Raw genomic sequence first — 19,937 nt, 5'->3', positions numbered from 1 at the left:
CATTCATAACAGTTGTCTTTAATACAAGCCGCTTTGTGGTCACCCAGTGGGAATGCTCGTAAGTCTGTATGTATGTAAATTGATGTTTCCATCAAGGCTTGCTGCGCAAGAGGCGAGAGGGCATGGGTCGTGAGACTAATTTCGAGCTGAGAAGAAGTTGAGCTGGAGGTACTGGTATAGAGATTATGAACCTCTTGTATAGCGCCACCAACGATTCGTACGTGATTATTAGCTCCGCTTTTCACTCTGTTGCCGTTAATACTATGCCCGGATACTATGTAAGAAATTATCCACATAATAATGCTGTGAACACTTTATTGGCTGATTTTGACGGATCCTTTCTTCTAGATGTTACGATTTCAATGTTATAACAAAAAGAGGATGCTCAGAATGTCTGTATACATACACATATTCTTTTTTTTTTAATTGAACATGTTAAAAGTCACAGCGTGTGCTCTTTGGTGCACAGGTCCATAATAGTTGAAAAGTTGTAACATTCTTCATTTATACATTTTCTAAAGTAATTTGAATGAGTTTCATACTGACTTTCCTTCTCAACACTTTACCTTTCTTATATATATATTTGTGTCATTTTTGAATGACACTCTAATTTGATTACTTCACTTTTGTCCATTCTTTTGCCGCGATATCCAATAATATGTGCGAGGGTCATCCGTAATTTGTCCTGAAATACGGTAATACATGTAGCTTTGATACTCATATGTTTTACACCCTCTGCAGTACAGACTATTAACGAAGGACAGTATCTATAATATTATTTGAGAAACTCTTACCTGGGAAATGTCATATATAACTGTTAAAAAATATCCATTACAAATACAAATGAAAGCTGTCATTTTTTGACGAAAAGACAATGCTTTTTTCACAAAAGTAAAGTTCAGGGCGCCAGAACATTTTCTCTGGCTTTCGTGCTTCCACTTGTCCTGTATGAGAAACTTATTCAAGACTAACGCCACCTACGACCAAGTTAGACTAGGCAGGTTGACCTGTCAACAACCCCACGACGAGTGTTCCAGGTCGTCTGCAGAAGGTGGCCAAGCTTAGCCGTTGCGCCAGTGTTTCACCGTTCGCGCCTCTCGTAACACCAGGATGGGCACGGATACTGGACGGGGAACCATGCTAAAAGGTAGTGATGTGGATCAAGGATCTCAGAAAGTGAACTAGGTTTGCGTTTGATTGGGCATCAACAAATACAAGGTGTGTATGCCAAAGTCCTACATGCACGTCGCGTCAACATCATGAACATGTCTGTCTCGTCACCAGACGAAACGTGTACTGGGCAGCGCAGGGCAAAAGTCTTGAGAGTGAATTCAATCGCACCCGCTTTGCTTGATGAAGAACAGTGGAACTGGGTAGTCGATGATCACGACAATGGGCAAGATGACCGTGTACTAGGAGCACAGTTACTCAGGTAGGCGTTTTCTGGTTAATGTTTTCAAGTGATGACCAGCAGCAGTCGACTTTGCTTTGCTGCACATGGATTCCGAGTGATTGGGTTCGTAAGCGTGGTCTTTTATTGCTGTCTAAGGTCCGACAGTGATACCGGCATAATATTGCTGCTGGTGCACCATAGCACACGTGTAGTCGCCTGCTTTATTGCACATAAATATATTAGTAAGTATACTCTTTGAAACAAGGAGACGCCCGATAGATTTCAAGAGACAAGATCAGCATGACGTGCTTCACTATCAATACTCCCCCACACAGTCGTTTGATGATCGAGTTTGATTCCGATCATGTACATGTATTTGTGAGATGTTCCAGTTGTTCACGACTTTTACACCTTTTGAATATCATGTCAGCATGTATAACTGGCTTCCCCTTGGTTTGAGGAAATAAAACATGAATGAACACCACACATATCCGAAATGCCCAACAATTATATTTTTGGATTTCCCCTGTAAGTTGAAAAGAAGACTTTGTTTGCGTACAATACCGCAGTATAGCGTATATACGTCCATATTGAGTTGAAGCTGCATCGGGTTCCATGATATGACCATGGAGCTTAGCTCCATGGTATAACAGTGCGACAGCGTGGATGTATCAACCACAAAGACACCTTTACCTGACCATGGAGGGAGTAAATCTCTTCCTCCATAACCTGACCAAGAACAGTGTCGTATGGCCATAGAGTTCGATGTTTTGACTGGAGTTGAGCGGAATGGTTATTCATGGTTATTCAATGTGCTTACACTGTAACCCGAGTGTTTCCTGTTCGAACTATCGGGTCGGATCGCTCACAATTTCTTTATTCCATTATCTGTCAGCGAAATGGGATAAACGTGTTACTAATACTATACCACGTGTCAACGTTGACTCTAGAGCACCTTGCTATAAATAATACGTGACCTTCCCCTATTCACAAGATACGTTCATGAATTCTGAAAAACCTTGGATGACTGAACCTTTGGTTAGTTTAGTTACCTGAAACCATGGAGGTAGTACTACTACCTCCATGCTGAAACTAATAATAGAGTACCACTGACTGAAAAGATTCTACCTGAATCACTGTGATGCTTGAATCAAATAAGTTGTTCGTCATCAATATGGTAAACACCAGGGATTCCCCTCATGATAATCATCAGGAAGGAAGAGAACACAAAAATATCATTGTGAACTGTTTTTCCCCCTTTCTTTTTGCGTTCCTTGAGTTTACTATATTTGATCACTCATTTCTACCTGCTACCTGTAGTATTTATTAATATGGTAGCACTGTGTAATGATCGGTCAACTTTGATGACATTTATTTGCATTCCCTTTTGATTGTGTCCTATACAGCTATCTCTTACCTTTTTGTCCTTCACACAGCTTTGTTTATAGGTGACATCACACTTGGCAAAAGTCCCATCTTGGTGAAATCAGCTATCATGTGGAGTTAGTCTTGAAAGAAGTTCCTTTTCAACACAAAGTGTGCCACAATAGATATTTTCATGCAATTTATTTCTACATTTAGACTTTTAAGGCATTGCCAAAAGTATGAAAGTTTTTATGTCAACAGGTCCCTGGTTCCTGATCAGATCTGTCTGTATTAGATTGTAAAGCTTCTGATATATCACTGCAATAGGATACAGACAACAATTTAGAATATTTCATACAAGATTCTGTCAGTTTGTTTGACTTTGTCAGTCTAAACCTGAGATGAGTTTTAAAGAAAGGATCTTGGAACACATGATTTTGGAAGCTAGCTCAAGTTTTCTAAACATTCAAATCACAAATACCTAAAGACAGTGTTTTCCAATATTAAGACATTTTAGTTGATTGATCGGATAATTGATGTGTGATCTGGTACAAAATGTTATGGTCTTGGTAGTGATGGATTATTGCATAAAACGACAGAAGCCTTACATAAAGTGACAGTTATCAATGTGTAGTGAATTCTTTGAGAAGCCCCATCATCCATTAGGGTACAAGAAGTCAAATCAAATAAACACCCCATTTGTAAGCCATCGGCTCAAATCACAGTCCTAAGACAATTAAAGTACACTCTGATTGTGACATAAAAGACCTTCAAGACTCCAGGAAAGTTCAGTCGTTCAAATTTTTCTAAAACAAAATTTATTACAGTACATGGTGTATGATTTCCAAAAATACATAAATTGCTTGCTGTGTTGTTATACATGGTTTCCCCGGCCAAAAATAGACAGGACATGTCTCAAATACAATCTGTAGTGATTGTGCCTTAATTGACAAGAGTAGAGGGCCAGATATTGCACAGTCCCAGAGTTGATCATCAAATACATTCCGTCATCCAGCTTTGACCTTAAAATGACCCCAACCACAGCATGGTTTCCCATACACAGCAGGCATAGTTGGTATCAACTTATGAACTTTTCTCAGTGGCTAAGAGATTGACCAAGTTTTTCTGGTTTTGTAATTATCCAGACTCTGAGGTCAATAAGATATATACCAAACTTCATTTCCATAAAATACATGATTTTTTTTACCCCAGTTCCATTGTCATATCAGTCATTATTTTTTAACTTCTAGAAGATTGGTTCACATGCCTCTCATCATACCAGGTGTTCAGATGGAGTAAGCTGTATGCCCTCAAATGTGAACACACTATGTAGACATATCTTGGTTCCTTTGCTGTCATACTTTCCTATCAGAAATGTGAAGTAAAACAGTTCCTGCATTAACTGTTCTCCCTGTAATCAACGCTGTAAACTTCTCTGATCCGGGGTTATTTCCTGATCACTCTTCTGAGAATTAATCTTGACAAAGGAAGCAGTATGAATGTTTTTAGCTCGAGCGCTCATATTTGGTATTTATATAAATACCAAAAAGAGCTTATTTACCATAATAGGAAGAGCGGGTGTTCTTCGTCATGCACCAGAAGACTTGAAAATATAAGTCCTTCATGGTACAACAAGCTTTATTACCTGCACAACTAGGCTTGCCCCGAGTCTGTGGGCTTATACACATCAAAACAAGAGTAAATTGAAGAGGTAAACTTTAACAGACTGTCGCAATTGCATACTTGAAGTACAGTAAAACCTGTCTAAACCGAACCGCTCAGGGACTGAGAAATTTGTTCGGTTTGTAGAGGTGTTGGGTTTATAGATGTCCTTTTAACATAGAGTTCTATTGGAATGTTACTAGGAAAAGGGTTCAGTTTAGACAGGTTTCCAGATGAGACAGGGTGCAGTTTAGACAGGCTTCACTATAATACACTTTGGCAGACGGTTTCATGGATGGAGGGGTGAACGTTAAACCCACGGCCAGTAACTAGCACGTGTGCATTAGAATAAAACATTGCCTCATTAGTATGCGGATCAGACTTCTGTTCCTGCAGAGGGTTATACCAAATACGGTAGTAGTGAGGGCATGGCCTGAATGGCTAGGACTGAAGCAGTATAAAGATTTATTGTTCAAGTGTCCTTTCCATGTCTTTCCAATCTTAGCTGGCGTATATAATAAAATGTTTAAGAGAGTTATGCAATGAACATGTTTGCGCAGAAGTGAAGTGTTTTGACTTGAGAAGCTGGAATACTTAACCTGGAGACAATTAGGGTATTTTGTTGTGTACGTTTTTGTGTCTCTTTATAAATATTTCTTCAGCCCAGCACTCCCTCGACAAGATGTACCACCACCACTACCACCAACCAGTACTTAAAGATATTAAATGCAATTATGGCATATTTGCTTCAATTATCAGACTACGTCATTATGCAGATGAGTATTACATCACTGATACCAGTAGTTAATAAGTCAGTGAGTGCAACGCATTTGATGAGGTAGCAATCTTGTTGCTGTAACTTTCCACATTTCTTGCTCTTTACGTGTATACATGTATACCAGGGTCCTTTAATTCAGCTTGTGGTATGCAAACACGTGACTTCATACATGCCTTGTTCAGAGTCATAGAGTGATTGCAGGGGTTTTCTAATGAGCTGGACTGGACTTCTCATCTGGGCAAAAGAAGTCTTCGGTGAATACTTGCTGTGATACAAACATTCACTTTGAAAGGAAACTGACTTGTGAATGAAAATAATCAAGGCCTGAAAAATTCTTGAAAGGCAGCAGTTAGCAAAGCATATAGATACAAAAGTCAAACAATAAACCATTTTATTGCTATCTCTGTTTTCTAGGAGTTTCTTTTATCTTCAACAACTCACCTAAAATCTCTGTAGTTTGTTTCCACCCACTTTACGGTACCATGAGTTGTCAGGAAACACACAAGATTTACTGACATCCACGTCACTAAGGCTTTTCAGAGCAGTGTCTTCATCCATAGCATCAACAACCAATTACTGTCCCTAACCTTTGTTGACCAACAATTGGTAGCAGCCAGAGATTTACTACTGTTAAAAGGTCTGCTAAAGGCCAGATACATGAATAAACCCACAAAAAAACAACTTTCATTTACTTTAGAGAAGCTCTACACCCACATCATCAGGTCATAGGTCAGCTCGGGGTGTAACCAGGTCGTCGGTTAGCTTGGGGTCACTGTAGAGTAAGAATTCAATACTCCACAGTGACCAAGTTGTCACATCTATAGATCTCTGGCATGCCTGGTGATGTCAAAGATTTTCCCTCGACCTGGAGCAGGCACTGGTCAAGATCACTGCGATTTTTAAAACGGATATCTTTTTCTTTGTCAGTTAACTTTAATTTTTGTCTTTTAATTGCTCATCACAGGCATGGAAATACAGTCAAGAAGATTCATGGTTATTTCAGGAATTTAGAGTAAGTATCTTCTGCAGCACTCTTCGTATAAAAGAAATATCAAGGAAAAAATGTTTGTGTTGCTTGAAACATTGCCCTAAACAGGTTAGGTTGGTTGGTCAGGAACTTTTTTTATACACACTCTGTTATGATCAAGTACAAATAGCAAAATTAAGTAATAATCATATTTTGGCATCATTACAGCAGTGGTATTGCTACAAATTGATCATTACAGCAGTGGTATTGCTACAAATTGATGATATCATACCTGCTGTAGACAAAAGACATTGTCTATAATGGTGGCACTAACTGCAATGTATTGTCAGTACCACTTCTGTAATGGTACCCACATTTTAAATTTTTTGAAACGCAGACATAAGTTACTTGAAGTGACATTTTTATTCGTCTCCTCCATCTTCTGAATATCATTACAAGCTTTCAACCATACCTCTGGTCTTTATGCACTCAATTCATAAACTCTATCGGATGCACTTGCTTACCTGTTACCTTGCTGCGTTTTTGTGACATGAATATTTTAAGGACAGCAACTATCTCTTTCTGTCAACCAAAATGAAAAAAATACATCAAACCAGTGCACCACACAGAGCTCACTAAATGGATAGAAATTTTAATGTTTCACCATTTTAACAGAATGGTGGTGATGAAGCTTACTGAAGTCGAGATGCAAGTGGGAATTTTATGAAACAAAAATCATCAGTGTCTTAGGTAATCAGAACATATTCTAATTTCAGTTTGTACTCAGACAGATGGCTCATAAAAGTGAAAAAGGGACTTTACTCTTAATTTAGATTAAACTATGTAAAGTACAGTAAATGTGCAGTTTGCTTCAAAACTTTAGAAGTGACTGTGTTAAGGATGATAAATACCAAATCGTTCATTTTTCTGTCAAATTTTCAAAATTCTCTGAGAATACGCCTTGAAGTAAGACCCAGAATTGAGATGTGTCGCCAGTTCAAGATAAGGAATGGTTTCCGTGTAATTCACGATTTTTAAAAATCAAAACAAATGCACGTGGCTATCCCGGTTAAATCGGGGAGCTTTTGTAAACATTGTGGACACATTTGCATTGCTATTTCCATAATCCATCTTGAGTGACACAACGTTGCGTTGCACTAGCTAATTTACATAATGACGTGCTGTGACTTCTCCAAACACCAGGATTACTTCCGTCTGTAAACAATAAACCGTAATTAAATGTTTGTCGAAGCCTAGTCCAATAAACAAGTATTCGTACAGTTCCAGACATAGTCTACACCAGAGAGCAAGTCATTTTTCTCAGTGTGGTCAAGACATCGTGTCAACGACGATTTCTCAGCAATGCGACGTTTTATCACTCTTTGCTTAGGGTTGGTCGGAGCCTGCACATGCCGCTCTACGGTGGTTGACGTCTTTTTCGCAATGTTAGATAAACAATTACACAGTGTTCATTCTAGGATTTAAAAACAACGGGCCACTGTTGGCCCCAACTCCTGTCCCAAGGGGGCCATTTTAGAAAATCGGGGGCCATCATCATTACACATGAAAAAACCTTGAATTTTCTGCAGAAAACACTATAGTCTATCAAGTCAAGAAAAGGAGAACACTGGAGATTGGGGCCCCCGTAACCAACCAAGCCTACTGCAAAGTTGTCCCTTTACGTACGCAACAGGCCCAATAATGGCAACAGCGAACCGTTTAGTTTAATTCAATTGTTTACGTAACTTATGTGATGAATTATTGATATGTCGGACTTGAACAAGTGTACAAATTGCTAAGGACTGTGATTTTGACTGTGAAAACGATCATGATCAAAGCTTAGCCTACCGGTAGGATTTCTCCGAGAGTGGCCTCGATTTGCACGCATCGACAATTAGGCTACTCATACACTGATATAGCACGAGACTGTAACCCGTACGACCTAAATAAAGTGATCGATACATCAACTTTTAAACATAACTCGTATGTATTAGCAAATTTACGATCATTGGTTCTGGCCAAAGGGTTTTACACAGCGGTGTTGTTCTATGCAAAGACCTGGCTACTCTGGAAAACGAGATGTGTCCGACCTAAAATGTGTTGCTCTTCAAAACGATCATGGATCTTTTCCTTGCAGTGTTCAACGTTTCGTTTGTATGGACGATAGACGTTGCAAACGCTTCAATTTAAGGGACTGCCCGACCATCCGGGGTTCATCAACTATACCGGCGTTAAAAATCCGAGTGTCGACTAGCTTTCCACCTTTACGCAGCGGCCAGTGCCGTTGTTTTATATTCATCGGCCATGCCACATGCGTACGGCTCCAAAACACCGTTGCCCCTACATCAGTCCTTCCTACCCAGCTTCCTATGTACCACAATATATGCTGTAGTGGGTATTTAATCGCAAAGATAGATAGGTAACTGAATCGTTTTACATGTCACACTATGACTGAGGTATTACCTTCGGGGAGCTACGCGAATGTATGAACTAAGTGAACTCTGCGTGATCGACCCATTCATATAATGTTGCGCCCTTAGTGGCGCGTCAAACGTAGAAATGAGGGCCATTCGAGATTTTATTGCGCAATGGCGAATTAACTTTGCAATTGGTGCGATAGTACGCTATCAAGTCTACGGTTCTACATAGCGTGTGAGGGGAGTGTGATCTGGGGAACGCAAACAAGCTTATCTGCATATGAATTTAGGACACGCCCGCTATCAGTAATGACTGCTGACGTCATTGTTTTTCCCACTGAAGCCATTCGCTGTGGCGAAGTGTCGACACGCAAGGCTCCAAAAATTGGTAGTTTTCCGCGATTTATTTTATTTTCCTGGGACCTTTTCTCTTAACAACTGTCATTCCCGGCCGACATCACCACTTGGTAACAAAGTATGCCCGTGTTGAGGCTCGTGCACGTCTAATTATCAAATGCCGTAGCGTAGAAGTATCAAAACATGTTTTTTGCGTTTTTCTCGAATTCAATGCGTGAATGAAGTACCCTTCTTTGGCACCTCGTCAATTCGCGCTCACAAACACTAGCTGCTTGAAATTCACACCGTCCATTGGAAACATAATGAACTCAAAATCCGTGTCTGGGATTTCCTTTATATGCCTTTGTTATTTTTAATGCGCTCTTAAAGGTGTTGGACGAAGGTGCTTTTCAAGGAATTTTAATTATCACGCCATATAATTTGAATGGAGCCTCCGAGAAAAAATCGCAGACACGGTTTTGAAGGATATTGTCAAGGCTTGTCAATGAAGAAATTCCAACCGGAAATCTTGCAGCGTGTTCGCATAAGGCCGGGAAAACCGGTTTTTGGAAGGTTCAGCAAAACGCTTGTCACGTGACTCTTATGCAAATAATGACCGTGCACTGTGCTTGGTCGGATAGCTCTATATCAGGGCTTTCAGAAAATGTATACTTTATTGGGGTTTGGGACATGTTCAATTGAGAAAAAAATAAAAATCTGAAAGTGTCTAAAAGGTATTTATCATCCTTAAGGTGATATGCACCTCGAAAGTGAAAGACTTAAACTTTTGCTCAAACTTTCCTCAGTGAAACTTTCAACCATTCTCTTACCAAAGCAAAAATAAAAATCAGGGGTCACCGTGCAACTTTAGTACTAGAGAGACAAATAACTTGCGATTTATCGATATTTGAAATTCAAAATGGCCGCCATCCCTGTGTTAAAGGGCTGGTGAAGAGTAAAAATGAAATTTTTATTGCATGTTTATTTTGACAAATAAAATGGTCAAAAAAAGATCTGCATTGGAATTTTTCAAAACTGCGCTCCCAGTTCCGAATAAAGGCCCTAGCGACGCCCTTGGCAACAAAGATACAAATCTTCGGTACATTTCGTCAAATGTCGGGTGTGACGTAATTTACAGCACATTGACCGCCGGCGATATTCACGTCAGTGCTTTTGTGTGCATTCTCGAAATCAATCGTAAAAAGTTGTAACAGTACCTAAGCGTTGCGTCGCTGTGCAATGTTCTCATTCAGTGTCAAAATTGTTTCAATGACCGAAGGATGAAGATCTGGCCCAAAAATGGACCAAATTTGTAAAAGCAAAGCGGGTTAATTTTACTCCTGTAGCCTGGCGCTACCGGTAGCTCTGCATGGCAGGGCTGTGTGTTACCAGCGTTATACGGGGCGGCCGTAATAACATGTATTTTATACAAAGGTACAGACTTATTCTACCTGCAAGTTAAAACTGGTAGTGATTTTTTAGCTCATTCTTTGCTATTTTACATAGTATTTGGTAGCAGGTATCAGACAGTTCGTGTTCGTGTCGACTACATAGACAATCTGATGCCGTAAGCTTATACGCAGGTAACACACAGCCCTGCCATGCAGAGAGCTCTAGCCAGGCGCGTACTTCGCTACAAACACTTCACTGACGATTGGTTTCACGGAATGCAATAATGAATTTTCCAGAAGGCAAGCCCTAATTTATAAGATTATCAATAAAACAAGTGATTTGCTAGACTGTTTTGGTGATGTAGTTCTACCCCACGAGTTCTACGTAACCGAAGACGTCAAACGACTCAGACAACTGCATGTGCTTCAGCTTTCCAAGCATTTCTATGTTGCCAAACCATGTGTTGCGCAATCGATTGTCTGATATATGTACGTCGCGGCGATTAAATATCATACCGTTCACACTTGACGATGTATTCAGTGTAGAAGTTACAACAACAACAGACCTAAGCTTACATTGGGGAAGAAATTAATCTGTGAAAAATATCGAAAATTTGCAGTTGATTTTAAAAACGTGTCCGGTAGAATGATTCATTAAAAAACGTATGTGCCGCTGGCTGGTGTAGCTCGGCAATTGCCTGGCATGGCGTGACCTTTGACAGTCGGTCAATCAACGTTTACAGATCGATGGGAATATTTTATATAAAGTGAGATACTGAGTCATGATTATGGAGAACACGTCTTATATGGGCTCTGAATCTCACGTCAAAACTATGTCAAAGATTAGAAATTTTCAGGCGTACATGATTCGAAAATACCGCAGCTCGCGCACTGTCTTGCAACAGATTATACACAGAATGATACCATGACGATACACAACTTTCCACAAGTTTCTAGCTGTTTCGGCACTTGTAGGTTTTAGCCCAAATTGTTTCGGCAGGTAATGTTCACAACCCGGTTTGTTCGGCGATGACAGCTTAGCCTTTTCGGCCCATATCGTTTTGTCAGGACTGACATGCAAGATAGTACGATAATACCACGGCGGTGTACCAGATTTTACCTCCATGGATAATACGGACAGTGCGAGCGAGCGTTTTGTCAGTAGGACTAACATGACACTACAGTGGACGACAGTACGATAGAGCCGGCGAGCGTTTTGTCAGTATAACTGAAACAATTTAATAGAGACCTACAGCTACCATGTGCAGCCCAAAATGTAGCTGTTGTTCGTTCTCTAACACTATCTTGGTCGCGGTACTCGACAGAAGTTGCCATCGTGTTCAAGGCAAGTACAGATGAGTACAGATAGCCTGCTCTTTTTGTTGAGGGACCGTGCTTAAAGTGACTTCACACTTCCGGGTTTGATTTTTTTTCGCGGGAAAATGTGACTAAGCTTTGGAAAACGCAATTTTTTCCCGGAAAATACGCACTTAAACCATTTTTCTGCCGTAAATTTTTTGCTTGTGCCTTTCCATGTATTATTTAACGAGTGAAAATCATCTTTTCAGCGATTTCATTTTTACTCTTCACCAGCCCTTTAAGTCTATGGGAAAAAATTAAATTTTCGATTTTCGAAAAACTAAGACGGTGAAAACTTTTCTTTTGCCAAGAGCTTCAAAATGTGCCTTCACAAGTGGTAGGTCAGAAGAGAATTGATAAAATTTGAAGGCCTGAATTTCTGTCCCCTAGGCGCGTTCTACCTTAAGACATTGTTAAAAATATTCTGATTTCTTGTCTTGCATAAATTTGTTTTGATCAACACAATCAACACTCCGCTGTCCAGCAGTGTACCGGTAACCCAATGAGAAACAATGAAATTGCTATGCCATATACAAAAATAGACCAAACAAATTCACAGCAGTGGAACTTTCAATAATAGCAACTGTTTCCACACAATGATTTATATTTACTTTTCTGTTACCAGTCACAAACAATACAAGAAACTTGAAAGTGTCACAGTGTTTGGCTGGTACAGGTGTATTTACTGTCAACAACTCATCAATCTTTGTTTTCCACCCTGTGATAGAAAATGCCAAAACTTTGCGTGCTGGAATTTAATGCATCATGATTTTTTGAAAAGCACAGCTTGAGCAAGCATAAATGTAATTTTGTGTAGCTTTCTGTGTTTACACTTTTAATGGAGCTGGTGCAAACGAACCTAACACACATGAACTGCTATCAAATATCAAAAAATGATGTCAGTTACAGGAAGGAAGTCTACCATATCGTGACTTTTTACCAATTTTGGACACAGCTTTTTGGACAAGACTTTGCTGGCATGAAATTAAAAACTTGCAAGTAATCTTTTTTTGTACAATGTTCAGCTCTGAAATATTGACATTTCAACTTCCCTATTGAAGCAAATCTTCTCAACATTACCATCTAGATAATCTTTCGGCCTTGTTTACTTCTTCAAATCTTGAAAAAATCAAAAAGAATGACGCAAATAAAATCATAAATTGCTTGTAATCTTTTTTGTATAACTTTCAGCTCGGAAATCTTGACATATCAAATTCCCTAAGAAAATCTTCTCAACATATCATCTATATAATCTTTCGGCCTTGTTTACTTCTTAAAAATCTCAACATAAAGGACAACAAAGCAGAATTGACTTCACACTGTATGGTCGTCATATCGCCAACTTCACTTGAATGTGCTAAAACTGGAGTTTCACTTACTAATGCTTAACAGGTTTCACTTTGCGGTAAAATGGCCAAACAGTATCTTGTGACAACAAAGTTATTACTGACACTTGGTGTCAATGAACTTTCTTGTCCCCTTGTAAAATCCAATATGAACTGCAATGGCATATCACAATGGCTCAGGTGGTCATTTCCAGCCACTGCACGATATAGAAAGTATGAGTGTTTTGCTGTCATGAAATCTCAACATACGTAAATAAATTTTTTGCTCAATAACAGGGCAAGGTTGCATGAAACGGTAACTATTTTTATACTCCATACAGAAATCACATGCTCTGACACTTCTGTCATTATTGATGTCAAAGGTCATACAGACACTACACCTTGTGAGCTTCATGTGACTCCGTGTCCTTTGTTAATCAGATTGACATACTTCAGAAAATCTATATGAAGAAAAAAAATATGTTACATACTAAAATTGATTATTATTTTACACAGTAATGCAAAATCTCAAATATGCTGCTGGCGAATTTTTCTCCCGGTTAAATTTCAATAATCACATTGACACTGTCGGTATTTTGATGAGCTGAACACGTACCTATTGACACATATGCCATGTCAACTTTATAAGAAATGCCTTCAGTCTGTTGTATGACTTTTCAGCCTTCCTGCTGTCATTTTGATAGGAGTAGATTGTGTGTTTGATTCTTCTTCCGGAAGATATTACTTGACTTAATAATACTGGACAAACATTTTTACTTTTAAAAAGGAAAGAAAAATACATATAAATATTGATTGGCCATAATAAACCATCTCAAAATGATCATGTACCCATCTTAGTTGCCCAGTGTTGTGTTTAGGCAGACCTTTACAAATGTAAATACAAGCATATATTCAATCACCGACAGTGTCATTTTAACAGTTCCTCTTGAAAGTTTGTGTTACATGGTACAAGCAAGGTATTGATATCTCTGATTGTTTGTGAACAAGTTAGCTGTATGTGCAGTCAGTATAAACTCCTCACAAAGAACATATAGTGAGTTTTTTAAATTTCTTTTTAAATATTTTTTAATAATTTTATTTTTTTTATTATTTTATAAAAATTTTAAAACTTATAAAAAAAGAATACATAGTGAGTTTCTTAGTTATGGACAAACTATAACCCTTTCTAACAGTGGTTTTCAGAACTCCCCCAGCAAACAGTGGTGCGTAAGTATAGGATAAAGCCCGAGTACGAGGGCTCTTCTGGTATATAAAGTCCAACCCAACGATAAATGTCGAGGCCGCAGGCCGAGAGATTTTATCGTAGGGTTTGACTTTATATACCAGAAGAGCCTGAGTACGAGGGTTTTATCCGACTTAAAAACTATCGCCCCTAACTGATATATTTTCGTTTTCAATGTGTTTACGTCAAACGTCCCCTTTGTCAATGTAACATGTTTAGGATATGAATTAAAACTTTTATTTGTGAAATAGCCTTCCAATGTAATGGAACATCCTATAAATGCCCTAGGGCACATTATATAAATGCCCTAGGGCACAGCAGATTTTGTGTCGCATCTGGTTTCCGCTGTGTTACCAAAATTGAATACTAAAACGTACCAGATGTCTACAGAATATGACATGTTCACTTTTGATTGGACAGTACTTTACTACGGCGCTGTCATTCGTTTCTGGAATTTGGTGACCAAGGCTTTGCTGGTAGATAAAACACCCTGAATTGAGCACTCTGATTGGTCAATCAGCAGTAGATAGTTTTTAATTCGTGTTACAAGTGTTGACATGCCAATAAAGGGTGGTTGCTTAATAAAAAGTGATGACCTCATTGAAAAGTTCATTCCTCCAGGCATTGACCCTCTCTCTGCATGACCTACATATGTACCGGTACATGAAATAAACATGGCTTCCTTTGGAAATTGGAAAAGGTCTTCCCTTAACACAGAAAGAGTGCCTGATATAAAATGAAAATGTACAAAGCAAGATATTTAAGCAATAAAGCACCCCAGCCGAGCGATGATATACCACAAGATTTTGACCAGTTCACAACATATATGCACGAGCGATAGCGAGTGCATACATTGTATATGAAGTGGAGTGGTTAAAATCTCATGGTATATTGTTGCTGGGTGTGCTTTATCGCTATTATATCATAACAGTATATTGAAAGTCTAGGATGAAATGTCAAAAAAGGATTTGTGCACTTGCCGAGAGTTCACGAATATACCATGAATATACGAATATACCAACGAATATACCATGGATCTTTTCACGTCTGGACCAATCAGATCGCTGCATTAGCACCATCAATATACTGGTGTGATATAATGTAGAATATCACATTACAGTGGTTGGAGAAATTATGATCACATACATGCTTTAACTTTTAAGCCACTTATTTATTTTGCAAAAAAAAAATCAGTCATCTATAACAAAAACATTCAGTAATCGTGATATTCAAAATGTTATTCTGAATTTACAGTCATTCAATTTTTCGCTGTTGTGGTTTTGGAGGGTTGCTGTTAGTTTTTATGTGTATTGTACATATATCTGTAATTGTCTTGTTTGCTTGCTTACAAGTATGTTGTGTCCTATACTAGGGCTAGGAAATGTTGCATGAGCCTAGCCGGGCCCAAGACATCCCTCACTAACATCCGACTGGTCCGGAATGATGGCAGGGACTCTGGAATTGAGGAAGGGGCCATGTCTTCCCAGTCGGTGGAACTGTCATCATCAACAAAACAACTCAGTGATAAGGTGAGCTAGAAGTGAAAATTCTCAGTACTCTCTCATTCATAAAAAGGGGAAATTTAAACCTTATTTGTTTAATAGAATGGGTGTACTTTGAATAGTTTTGCAGCAAACTAGGGGGTTGAGATCACGGATATCTATAATGATCATGCTGTTGTATTTCACTTTGACTCACAAAAAGAGTTCGTAGTTCAAAATGCACAATGTGTAAGTTCATGCAACTGAGAGAAAATAGAATTTGAAGAGTAATTCTTTATGTCAATTATAGTGTACTTCATTGAATGAGGGTAAAAGAATTCAATGATCGTAACAAAGTTTGTACAAATTGTGAAATTTTAGATAAAGTGAATTTATTATAAAAGTCAGTTTTATCCTCATTGCAGTAATTCCATTTTTCTCCAACTATACTGTCAATTTAAAAAAGGCTAAATGCAAACAGCTGGCTTCACAGACTGATGTGGTGTCCTTCCTTTCAAAATATAATCCTGGTCGCACAAACACTCAACGTCAAAAACATTGTCATTGTTGTATCTGGGTAATCAGTAAGCAATCTGTTATTCAGATAACACACTGATGTATGGGACAATGGAGTCACAGTTGTTTTGAGACTAAAGTTCATTGTCACCAGATTGTGTGGGTGAATTAACATGTGTTACCTGGCGGTTGTTTGATGTGTTATGCCTAATTACCAACCAACCTTCATTTACCTTCAGAATACTGAAGCCCCCAAAATATATTTTTTGATTGTGCTACACTTAGTTTCATAACAGCTGAAATTATTCTCTGTTTTAGATTCATAAGTCACTCAGTTCTTTTTCCTTGATCTTTACGTGGTCATTGGTTTCAAGTAATTTTGGCATCTTTAGAAATGTACTGGCTGGACAATTTAGCTATCTGTTTCTTTTTTGTGATTTCTTCTTTTGAGTTATGAAGTATTTTACAAACTGGCCTGTTTTGAAAAAAGTAATAAAAATCTAAAATATCAAGGGTTATAAATGCATTTACTCTGTTCAATTAATAGAACTCCCTTGTAAAAGTAAACGTATGTACAACCATAAAATTTACAATCAATAGTCTTTGGTCAAGATATTTTTGGCTTGTTCATTCACAGTTAGCAGATGGCAGTTTTTTATTTTTTGCAAATCCAGTGGTACTTATACCTGTATACGGTATATGGGTGACCTTGGATGTTCCTGTATAGATGACAATTCTCATTGTTTTCATTTCACAAAGGAATTTCAAGTTTACAAGCATGCTTTCCTCTGCTCTGAATTCCCTGTACCGGAGCCCCCGACCCACCATCAGCCTACACTCCTCCTACCACACCACTTAGAACAAATGTGAATACGCTCACGACGCTTTCAACATCATCGTTGCAATCAACATCGTCAAGTCAGGAGAGAGACTCCCAGACTGAAACTGACTCCGATGAAGGCACCTCCCCCATACAAGCGGAGACCCTGTTTGAGTTGGTCCGGCAAGCCTTTGGACTGACTCCGGAAAAACACCAGTATTACAGTGATATCATCATGGAGGCAATGGGACGGAGAGCTCCGGCTAAGGTATTGACAGCTCTATTGTTTTGATAGTAGGTAACATGTAAACTATCATGAGGCACTGTTAACCCTTTCAAGACCATGGTTTGGCCCAAGCCCATTGTCATCAATGGTGAGTTTGGACCTGTCTACATGGAATTAGGGGTGTACAGGTGGATGCAGCCCCACAACTACTGTCCACAGATTACAAGACTTTATTTCTGTCATACAGAGCCAGGAGAAGTGAGAGTCTAAAAATTGCGTTTTAAATGCATTATTAGCATTATTCAAAGGATCATAGTCACCATCCTTTGACTAATATTTTTAGGATATCTTTGTTTCATTGATGAAGTGCTGTTGTCAAAGTATTTCCACATTTTGTCATTGAAGCATGGCTGATTCAGACATTTGATAGTGGAATATATTTCCAATATGGCCAGAAAAATGGATATAACTTGTCAGATTAAGCGACAATGACCAAAATTAATGTCAACAGTATGCCTCTCACTCAGTTGAATTCATACGCTTCAGCTTGCTCCTCTGTTTGTAGACTGTTGTTTTGAATAAAATCTAGACCAGATCAGAGTATCAGACAAGCTGTACAGTGTGGAAAGTTGATTTGTGCATACTTGTCTGTGATATCACTTGTTTTGCAGCATTTCAGCACCCCACGAACATCAAATTTTTAATGATGTGCCATAAATAATGGCCAGCAGCTGAAGAAAATGCCCAAGAGAACTCAGAGCTTGTCCAGCTATGATGTCTGTGAACCAAGTTACCACACACCAGTTAATGTTCATAATAGTGCTCACACACGCCCTCTTTCCATACTTACATTATCTCTGTCATCACCCAAAATCATAACTGTGCTGCATCACTGAATATAGGCGACCAGCAGCTACCCCTTAATGTAACCATTTCACCACCGTGGTTTGGTCCAAACCCACTGTTATCATGGTGTGCGTGGACCTGTTTACTGGGAATATTGGATGTGCAGGTTGAACTATGGATAATAATATTGACAAATAGTGTGCAGCCATGCAATCAGTAGATGAACTTTTATTTGTGAAATGAGATTTAGAATATGAAATAATCCAAAGTATTCAGGAAGTTTATTTTACACTTTGGTCTTTCCACAGCTGCTTGTAGAGGAACTAGTCAGCCAGCTTGCCATATTGGAGAACAACAGACACCCATATTACAGTCCCCAGGCATTTCTGGTAAGTTTTATTCACAATACATAAAATAACAAACGTTTTTATTGATTACCATAATTAAAATCTTTTGTTTCCCACAAATGGCATGTTTGCCATCTTTTATAGCACAATGAAATTATATCGCTCTGCTGCTTACTGCATTCAAACAACATAAAGTAAAAACAAAAAGTGAACATGATAAATGTGTAAAAACAATCATTGAAAGTGAAGAGCAAACGGTAAATATAACCTTAATAAGACTAGTTTTCCATCTATTTTTTTTTTTTGCAAAAAGGTAGCTCAACCTTGACCAGTGTGTCTGCCCATGCAAGTAGTTGTATTAACCTTTTGACAGACAAAGTCAATTTTCGTCTCCTGCATAAATTATGTTCCACACAATTTTTGTCAGGTCTAAACATTTTGTTCGGAATTTTACCAAAATTTTGACCAAAAATTGAAGTCTATGAAAAGTGCTGTCCATTTGGTCCAAAATTTTCAAAAGAATGACTGAAAAACTTAAAAAATTAGTAAAATGTTGCATTTAAATTTTGGTTGGAAAAATTACAGCACTCAAGGGTTAATGTTTTAGAAATGTAAAAAGGTAAGGTATCACATAATGTGAAGCTCTGTAGACATTGACCAATAGCGCTGTTCACGGTTACAGGTTTGTTTCTAAATATAGCTGTACGCGCGCGACATCGCACACGCAGCTTGAAATGCGGACAAATTTTATCAATGTTGCATACATGGCCGTTTTTGCAGCTAATACTCAGAGTCGTGAATATGTTTTTTAGTATTCATTGTTACACTAGCAGTCACCCACTGAGATGTATTTTCGTCGTTCTTGCATGCGTAATTTTCAAAAGCGTTATCTGAAAATGCGGACAAATATTTATTTTTGCATATTAATTAGAGAACAGTGACGTAAACTGTGAACGGCCCTATTCCATATTCCCTTATTACAGATCTCATACGCATTAATGTATGTTGTCTTGTGTGTGTGATTGCATTGTGTATTTTGATGAGCTTTGGAATGTAGAATGTGTACTTTGAGATAGTTTACAATGAGTCAATATCTTTATTTGAATGGCCTACCCAATAAAGTTAGATAGCTGCCACTTCAAAGGTGAATTCCACCAGACTTTGATACACAGGGCAAGGTAGTGGACTGACCTGGCTTCACCCATCTAGTGTAACAAGTGCTACATAATGGAAGTTATTCCTGCAAATTTTTTAGCAGAGAATATTCAAGTGCGTTAGATCTTCCGCATATAAGTTGGCACAGATTTTGAGCATATCTCAACAATGTACTGTCAAACATAAAATGATTTTACAGATTTCTTGACTCTTTGAGTTCCTTTTGGAATTTTCGGAGATATCCTTTAATCAGTCCTGTGCCAAGGTTATGATAAAATTTTCAAACTGACTCAAAAAGAGTGCTCAAATG

General features: G+C 38.5%; 1 protein-coding gene across 1 annotated transcript in view; it reads left to right on the top strand.

The window, feature by feature from the left end:
• The first annotated feature begins 1,046 nt into the window (after nt 1-1,046).
• The window catches only part of LOC139120094 (uncharacterized), a 48,522-nt gene continuing 29,631 nt past the window's right edge, over nt 1,047-19,937 (top strand). The window contains exons 1-5 of the mRNA XM_070684177.1: nt 1,047-1,432; nt 6,163-6,210; nt 15,609-15,765; nt 16,993-17,321; nt 18,434-18,514. The gene's annotated coding sequence lies outside the window, so the exon portion shown is untranslated. The remainder of the gene's footprint in view (nt 1,433-6,162; nt 6,211-15,608; nt 15,766-16,992; nt 17,322-18,433; nt 18,515-19,937) is intronic.

This window comes from Ptychodera flava, chromosome 20 (genome assembly GCF_041260155.1).
Source record: "Ptychodera flava strain L36383 chromosome 20, AS_Pfla_20210202, whole genome shotgun sequence".
Taxonomy (NCBI): domain Eukaryota; kingdom Metazoa; phylum Hemichordata; class Enteropneusta; family Ptychoderidae; genus Ptychodera; species Ptychodera flava.
Note: the sequence above shows the minus strand (reverse complement) of the source record. Positions and strands in the feature narration are given on the sequence as shown.